The sequence below is a fragment of the Gouania willdenowi genome, unplaced genomic scaffold, assembly GCF_900634775.1.
Source record: "Gouania willdenowi unplaced genomic scaffold, fGouWil2.1 scaffold_296_arrow_ctg1, whole genome shotgun sequence".
Taxonomy (NCBI): Eukaryota; Metazoa; Chordata; class Actinopteri; order Blenniiformes; family Gobiesocidae; genus Gouania; species Gouania willdenowi.
This window is the reverse complement of record NW_021145056.1, coordinates 88,607-97,023: the sequence shown is the minus strand read 5'-3', so window position 1 is coordinate 97,023 and position 8,417 is coordinate 88,607. Positions and strand designations below refer to the sequence as shown.

General features: G+C 37.8%; 1 non-coding gene across 1 annotated transcript; it reads right to left on the bottom strand.

The window, feature by feature from the left end:
• Positions 1-493: 493 nt before the first annotated feature.
• Positions 494-567, bottom strand: trnai-aau (transfer RNA isoleucine (anticodon AAU)). Its single transcript has one exon. It is a non-coding gene; the product is annotated as a tRNA-Ile (tRNA).
• Positions 568-8,417: the final 7,850 nt, after the last annotated feature.

Below are 8,417 nucleotides of genomic sequence, written 5' to 3'. Positions count from 1 at the left end.
ATGGTTAGATCATTTCACAGACAGTTTTCATTTCATGTCTATTGTGACCTTTCTCATTGTTTTGGATAAACAGAGTCCATGATTTATTCACTACATTGTAAGACAATGATTTGGATGAAAGTATAACCTACATTCTGCAGCTCCATCACAACTGTGGATACAAAATGATGGTTGGACACCTGGATACACAAGGCATACACATACAAAGTAAGTATTATTAGTATTTAACCTAAATTGTTCTGGGATTATTCATCAATAAATTGGTATTTGTCCTACTTGCTGATTTATTAAGATGTCAAAAAGAAGCTTCTTTACTGACAGTCATTCTAGATTTTTGGCTATTTGTGAATTTTCTTCCAGATTTGGGAATGATTAACAGTTTAGATATTCTTTATCTGTGTTTATTGTATACATATCCATACCTTGTCCTTTCTGACTCATACACTAACATTTACAACACATGAAAGCAGGTTTATGGTCCTTGATTAATATCTGGTCAGTATGGGGTTTGAACCCATGACCTTGGCGTTATTAGCACCACGCTCTGACCAGCTGAGCTAACTGGCCTATGAAGCTGCAAAAATGTGTGAGTTAAAACGCTTACGGTTCTAAACACCCAGAAAGTTGGCAGGTGAAAATTCAGCAGTACTCATCCCTTAGCTTAAAGCTGCAGTATGTTTTTTTTTTTTTTTTTTTTTTTTTTTTTTTTTTTAATGTTATTTGGTGAAAAGTCCATAATCATCTTTGAGCATATTGTAATCCAAAGTGTTCTGAGTAGACAGTGAATCTTTTCTCCTTCTTCAGGCTCTGAAAATGAAGTTGATCAATACAGAATGGATGTCAGCCAATCAGAGTTCTTTCTAACAATGGGACCATCCAATGAGCTGTTTTAAGCATTACTATTGGCTGCTTGAGCTGCTCGTCAAAAGTCAATGTGTGTTCTTGATCTGAGAGTAGATAAAGTCTCATGGCTTTATATTCCAGCAGAAATCTCTAAGGTGACTTTTGTCAAATCAAGAGGAAAAATGAAGACTGAGGTGGAGAAGCAACAGAATAAAGGCACAAACATGTTCATGAGGAACAGAGTCACAGAGGTTCCTCTGACTCTGTGTGTGTGGTGGACTTCACTTGATCTTCTTTCAGTCCGTGCACAGTCTGCCCTGAGTCAGAGAGAGAGTGATAACAAACGAGATAAATAGCTTGTAAAACTAAGAGAAACATTATCTAAGGTGGAGACAGAGAACAGACACATTTCATCTGCAGTGTGGAGTGTGTCTGCTCTGACCAGCTGCTTGTGTGTGAGGATCAGCTGTGGCTCTGAGCCTCTTACTGTCCTCACAGCAGTGAGTGATACATGCTTTTATGTCTCTAAAACATCAGAAAACTCTCCAATAACACAAGATAAAGTCTCTACATTTGTTTCTAGTCTCTATGGAGAAATCTTTGCCCAGAAACTAAAAGGTTTATGTGTGACTCACTAAAAATAAACAATATTAATACTTTTGAATGATAATCTTTGTAAAATGCCTAGTCAGCTGATTGAGGCTGTGTGTGTCAGACACTTTCTGTATCCACGGACCAATCCTGAACTTTAATGTATTTTTAGTTTATTTTAATACACATTTTTCCACTTTCAAGACACTTACAACTCCTTTCCACCATATGTTGACCAATTATTGTCACTTTTATCCTTTTTCATCGTATTTCATGATTATTTTTGCCAATTTAACCACATACACCATTTGTCATGCCCATTATATGAAAGTTTAAACTAATTGTTCCAATATTGACACTTTGAAAACACTTTTTCTGTCCGTTTTTGTCCATTCTAATTTACAACTTTGGTTTTTAAAATCCCATTTGACAACTTTTTCCACTATTTTTGGTCATTTTCAACCAATTTTTTTATGATTAAAACAAGGATTTACATCTTTAAGATGACTATATACTATGGCCCAAATAATAGTAAACATCCTGCATAACAGTGAATATTATTCAGATAAATAAATACATGTGTTTATCACATAGAACGACGGACCTTCATTTTGCTGACTTCATAGATGGAGCCCCTAAATGTTCTGTCTCTCTCTCTCTCTCTCTCTCTCTCACACACACACACACACACACACACACACACACACACACGCACACACACACACACACACACAGAGGCTTGGGGAGTAATGGATTACTAGTAACAGCGTTATGTAATCTGGATTCAAAAATAATGTAACTATAATCTGTTACAGTACATTTAAAAACATGTAATCAGATTACCAGTGTTTTTATTAAAAATGGGGATTACTTAGTGGGATTACTTCTTCAAAGCAAACAGAATATACACCGTGCAACAGATACACAGAGTGCACACACACATTGTGACACTTCGTAGGACTTCACCATAAACGTGAAACCAATACTGCCTGCCTAGCTGTTTACCATCATGACTCAGGAGTTTTCACTGCATGAAAATTCCTGAGTCACTGTTTGCTGTGACCACACCAAATAAAACATGGAAAGGTAAATTACAAAGATGAATCCAAAGTTAACTTCTGACACAAACTCTCTACACCATAGACTGTAAACACACATCTCCACTACGCATCCTCAAGTTGCCTTCACTGACTGCCAACGCTGTAGGAATTAGGAACATCTACAACGGACACATCCAACAAACAGCAGAGCTGTTACAATATAAAGCTATTATGGTAACAGCTAACTTATATGATATTGTGCAGTAACATAACAGCTGTATATGTGTTTGTTGTGTCTATTACTGCATGATGCAGAATAACTGCATTTGTTTGTCTAGGAAATAATTTTCAACAAATTGAATTAAAGTCACTTCCTGTACATTACATGAAAGACATGCTGACACAGCAAAAATAACTAATAATTAACTATGGAGCATGTTATTACGTAAAACATCTACTTTATGGCACTTTTTTCCTGTAATTTTTTAATTAATTTAAAACCAGAATCAGGAAAACAGAAAAACCAGAAACAGGAAAAAATAAAAACCAAATACAAAAAAAAGGTTTATTTCTGATTGGTTTTAAAATCAAAATAACAATGGTAACACATTATATAATTTTGTTTGTTTGTCTTTTTTACAAAGTGCAGTTGATTCTATATCTATAGCATAAAAAATCTGTGACTGCAGGTGACAGATAGAACACATTTTTGCGGAGGTACGTCTTTTAAATTAACGCATGCCTCGAGATGCATTCAAAGTCCCTGGGAAACCTAGAAATTTGTAAAATATCCCCACACAGCCTCGACACCAGGTGAAAACAAAAAAGGACATGTCTAAAACCAGACGTATGTCACCATACATGTCATCATTATTTAATAATGAATAGAAAAAATAAAAATGCAGTGTTATAGTTTGGTCACATGGGGAAGATTTATAAAGTTTTATTTTTATGAATATTTGAATTTTGGTGTTGTTCACCATATCTGCATTGAAAAAAGAACCTTGGGATGAAATATTAATTAAAATATATTTTCAAATTAATATCAAAATAATATTAATTCACTGGAACACATCTGTAACCTTTACACACCCAGAAACACAATATATTATGACTGTAAATATCATGTCTGCTATTAAAAACTGTATATTACAATAATTAGCATATTAGCACACACTTAGCTATAATAGAGCTTTTCATCTGTAAACCCTTCTTAGAAACCAATGATCACACAATGTGTTGCCTGTTATCTCACGCTACGAGGTGACTATTGTTGGAATTGTCCCTGGATAAATAAAGTTTCATTGAATTAATATGTGACCTTTGACAAATAAACAGTGGTTGCAAATATCAAACTACTTATGTGTAACTATTGTAGTCCAGTCATCACATTTATAAACTATCTTAGTCATCTAGGATCTGTGCACCCTCAGAAAATCAGCTGCTCACATTATTTTGACCTGAAATCATCTGATTTTCCACCGTTTGTAATACTTCTCCAGTCTGCATTGACTCCTCCCACCAGAGCGTCATGTTTAAGGGAAGAAGAAAATGAAAATGGATAATTTATTATTCATTTTATTTATGAGTTAAAAAATGCAGCTATATTCTGAAAATGAAGAAGCATTTCTGTTAATGGATTTTAAATTGAATTATGGTACAGATATACTTCCATAGTTTATACAGTTGACGTAGCGTTCTTATTCTCTATTACAAGTTCACAGTTGTTTTTGTTTGCAATGACTTTGAATAAGTTGTTTTGTGCTGACTTGGCTAGCTACGCCACAAGTTTTCCCTCAGTGTCCTTAGGTCTCACATGTTAGATGGACCTTGAACTGAGACATGTTTGAATACTTTACATTGTAGTGTTGCACAAATGTTTGATCATATTGTTTTTGCCTTCTTCACGTGACAAATCACAGCACTTTATACAGCAGGATATTATGTGTTTTGTTCATTGCTGTTTGTTTTGCTTTAAAAAAAAGTCTTAAATTGTCTTAAATTTGACATAAAAAGTGTGCAGCAACTACTGTTTCTGGTGTACGGTTCATATTGTTATTATAGTTATTATAAATGTTGATGGTACTCATACTCCTGGTTGTGATTCTGATAAGATGTTTATTCTAAGAACAAAAACTGGTTTTAAGGTTTTGGTTTTAGTTTTAATATAGATTTAGGTTTATTTCAAGATGAGTCAACTTGTATCAAGAAACAGCTTAGTCATTTTTCACTAATGCTGAGTCATTTTTTACTTAGATTAGTTGTTTTCTTCTTGTTCCGAAGATTTCATTTGCATAAATTAAAAAAGCAAAAAAATTTTTAACAAGAATTATTTGTTTATAATCAGTATATTTCACTTGTTATTGTGTTGTAGGAAGTTTGATTTCAAGTAACTTAATCTAATAATCATCCATTTCTGCTTATTTTAACCCTTTAGAATACTTGTCTTGCTAACCACGACATTAATTCTAATGAAATTCAGTACATCTACACGTCTGCTATATGTTGTCACCACTAATATGTAGTATTTTTTTTCTAGATCATCACCAACTCAGGTTGATCCAGGCTGATTAAAACCATCCCATCTGAGCTGAGACATGAACTGATCCATTTATTCACACATTAGTTCTTCTAATGTCTTTAAACACTTTTATTGATACACACAGACCTGGTCAGAGCAGGTTACACTCCCAGTTAGGATCATGGAAAAGAAAAATTTGCTCTTTAGACTTTTTTTAGACCTGTGTCCTGGGTATGATGGGTTTATGAGGGGAACAGTACTCAGCCATGTTGGGAAGTCCAGAAATCACACAGCATTTCACGCAATCATAGTAGTCCATGGCAGAAAATACCACAGACCAAGTATTTGTAGTGTAGTCATAGCACTCAACAATTCTGTTTCCTGTGGTACAAGAGACAACAAAGATCTTCTTGTTCATCACTGCAATGTCAAAGTATCTGTGTGTGTGGACCATTTCAGGGACATCGTACCAGGTGTTGGTCACTGGGTTGTAAGCCTCAGCAGACCTCAGATATCTGGACCCATCGCTTCCTCCAACTGCAAAAATGTGGCCCATATATGCAACGACCCCAAGGTCATAGCGAGGTGTTCCCATAGGAGTGATCAGTGTCCACTGGTTGGTGTCTGGGTTGTAATACTCAGCAGTATTCAGTACTCTATAGCTACTCCATCCTCCACATATGTAAATCTTGTTGTTCAGTGTGGTGCAGCTGGCGTATCTCCTTCCGAAATTCATTGATGCAATGAACGTCCACTGGTTGATGTTGGGCTGGTAGCGTTCAGCAGTTCTTAGTAAGGTCCAATCATCCCTGTAGCCTCCCATAGCGTAGATGCATCCCTTTAGCACGGTAACACTCATTAAGTACCGTGGCTCCTGCATTGGTGACATCTCCTGCCAAGTGTGTGTGACTAGGTTAAACCTCCACACTCTGTTACAGGGGTCAGTCATTCTTAAACCACCACCCACAATGTAGAAGCATCTACCAAGGAAGACAGTGCTGTAGAGGAATAAGTGAATCATGGGATTCTCCAGACTGAAATGAGTCTGAACTGTAATCCAGCTGTTAGTTCTGTAGTCAAAGGCATCTATGGTCTTAGAAAATATTCTAAACATCAGTAAGACGGCGTTTGGCAAACGACGGAAAAACAAGGTGTTGTTGATCCCAGACTCAGAGCAGAGTAACGAAGGTTGAGACATGACTTTAAGGGTATCAGAGACCAAGAGGTGGGACTCAGGGTTTGTTTTTACCACATCAATGTTAAGCACATTGTCTGTGATGTAACTTTTGTCCATCAGCCCCAGTCGTACCTTTGGTAACAGAGTAGAAATGGCTCCCTGTCGTTCCTCAGGCATGTGGTTTATCCATCTTAAAACACTTTGATAAACTGTGATCTCCTGGGTCACAGTAAGGTCATCCTGACCCAGGATATCAGCCAGCTCCTGCTCCGCAAGCTGCAAAAACTCTTCACAGAGTGAAACCTCCTCAAAATTCTCACAGATAAAGTGAAAGGCCTCATTCTTCAGTTGAAACAAAATGGGAATATACCAGACTTTAGTAAACTGCCACAGCCCGATGCATTTTTCCGGACAGAGGTGATCCTTCAGAGCTTCAAAGCATGTTTGTTCCAGACTCTTTACATTGAACTGATGCACTTCCATCATTAGATCAAAAATTTAACTGTTGTCAGAGTGACAGAGATAAAGTAAATTCACTGAGTCCAAGGAGTTTGTGGGTTATTGTGTCTCTCTCAGAAGGGTTTCCCTCATTAAAGAATACTCAATGTGTTGCTGAGTCCTTTGATGTGTGACCAGCTCCTGATGATGTCATCAGCAGAGTGTGATGATGTCACAGTGAAATTCACACTGACATTCCTTCTGCTGGCTCCTGATTGGTGGATGGCGTGACAGGTTCTGCGTTCTTTGATATCTGTGTGTGTGGGTGGGTGGGGGGGTGTATCAGCTATCAATCAATCAATCAATCTTTTATTTGTATAGCGCCAAATCACAACCAATACAGTAGAGCAGTCTTAAGGACGGACTCTTCATTTTATGGATACACACATATGCATATATACGTATATGAACATACATATGTATCCCACACCCAACATGAATTCATCATGGCGGCAAGGAAAAACTACTGTTAGGCAGCAGGAACCTTGTGTGGATCCCATTCCTATGATGAACAGCCATCCAAGTTATGCTGTGTTGGGTGTGTGCAGAGGAAAGGGTGGAGACAGAGTTGTTGAGACTCTGTAACTCCACACTGAGGATCCCACGGACCTGCAAGACAAAAGCCAGAAGGAGTACAGGAGCAAACACACAAGGGAAGAAGCAGACATAGAGGGAGTGTTTGAGAGAGGAATGGGACCCTCTCTGGTCCCTCTCTAACCTAAATGACATCTCTCTTAACGCCCTCTCCAACCTCTCTCCAACCGAGCATGCCAGACCCCCCCCCCGGCAGTCTATGCCTATTGCATCTTAACTATGAGCTATGAGCTGGTTCCTAACTAAAAGCTTTACCAAAGAGGAATGTTTTGAGCCTAACCTTAAAGGTAGAGAGGGTGTCTGCCCCCCGAACCGTGGTTGGTAGATGGTTCCAGAGAAGTGGGGCCTGATAACTGAAAGCGCTTCCTCCTATACTACTTTTAGAGACAAATGGAACAACGAGTAGGCCAGCATTTTGAGAGCGTAGTGTTCTGGGGGGATTGTATGGCACTACAAGCTCCTTGAGATAGACTGGTGCCTGTCCATTTAGGGCTTTATAAGTGAGAAGAGAATCTTGAATTCTATTCTATATTTTATGGGAAGCCAATGCAGAGAGGCTAATACAGGAGTAATGTGATCTCTTCTCCTAGTTTTAGTCAGTACACGTGCTGCAGCATTTTCAACCAGCTGAAGTGTCTTAAATGACTTGCTTGGGCAGCCTGCTAAAAGAGAATTACAATAATCCAGTCGAGAGGTAACAAAAGCATGGACTAGCTTTTCGGCGTCGCTCTGATACAGGATAGATCTGATTTTAACAATGTTACGGAGATGAAAGAAGGCAGTTCTTGAAGTTTGTTTTATGTGAGAGTTGAAGGATAAATATCAATTACGCAATTACAATTATAATTGACCCCAACTGTGAAAGAAGTTTTCTTTGATCCACTTATAGATGGTGGACAAAGTGACTTTGGGGCTGTTCGCTGGCCTGCATGGCCATGTAGATGAGAGAGTCGTGGGAATGAGGTGGTTTGGCTTTGGGGTTGGTCTTGTAGTCCACCTCCACCAGAGGGATGGGCTGCATCTGGATGTGAGGGTACCTGGGTTGGAGTCAATTACATTTTTCAGTTATAATTACATTTTAAATTACCCATATTCAATTAACAATTCAATTATGATTACAATGACCAACATTTTTTCAAATTACATTTCAATT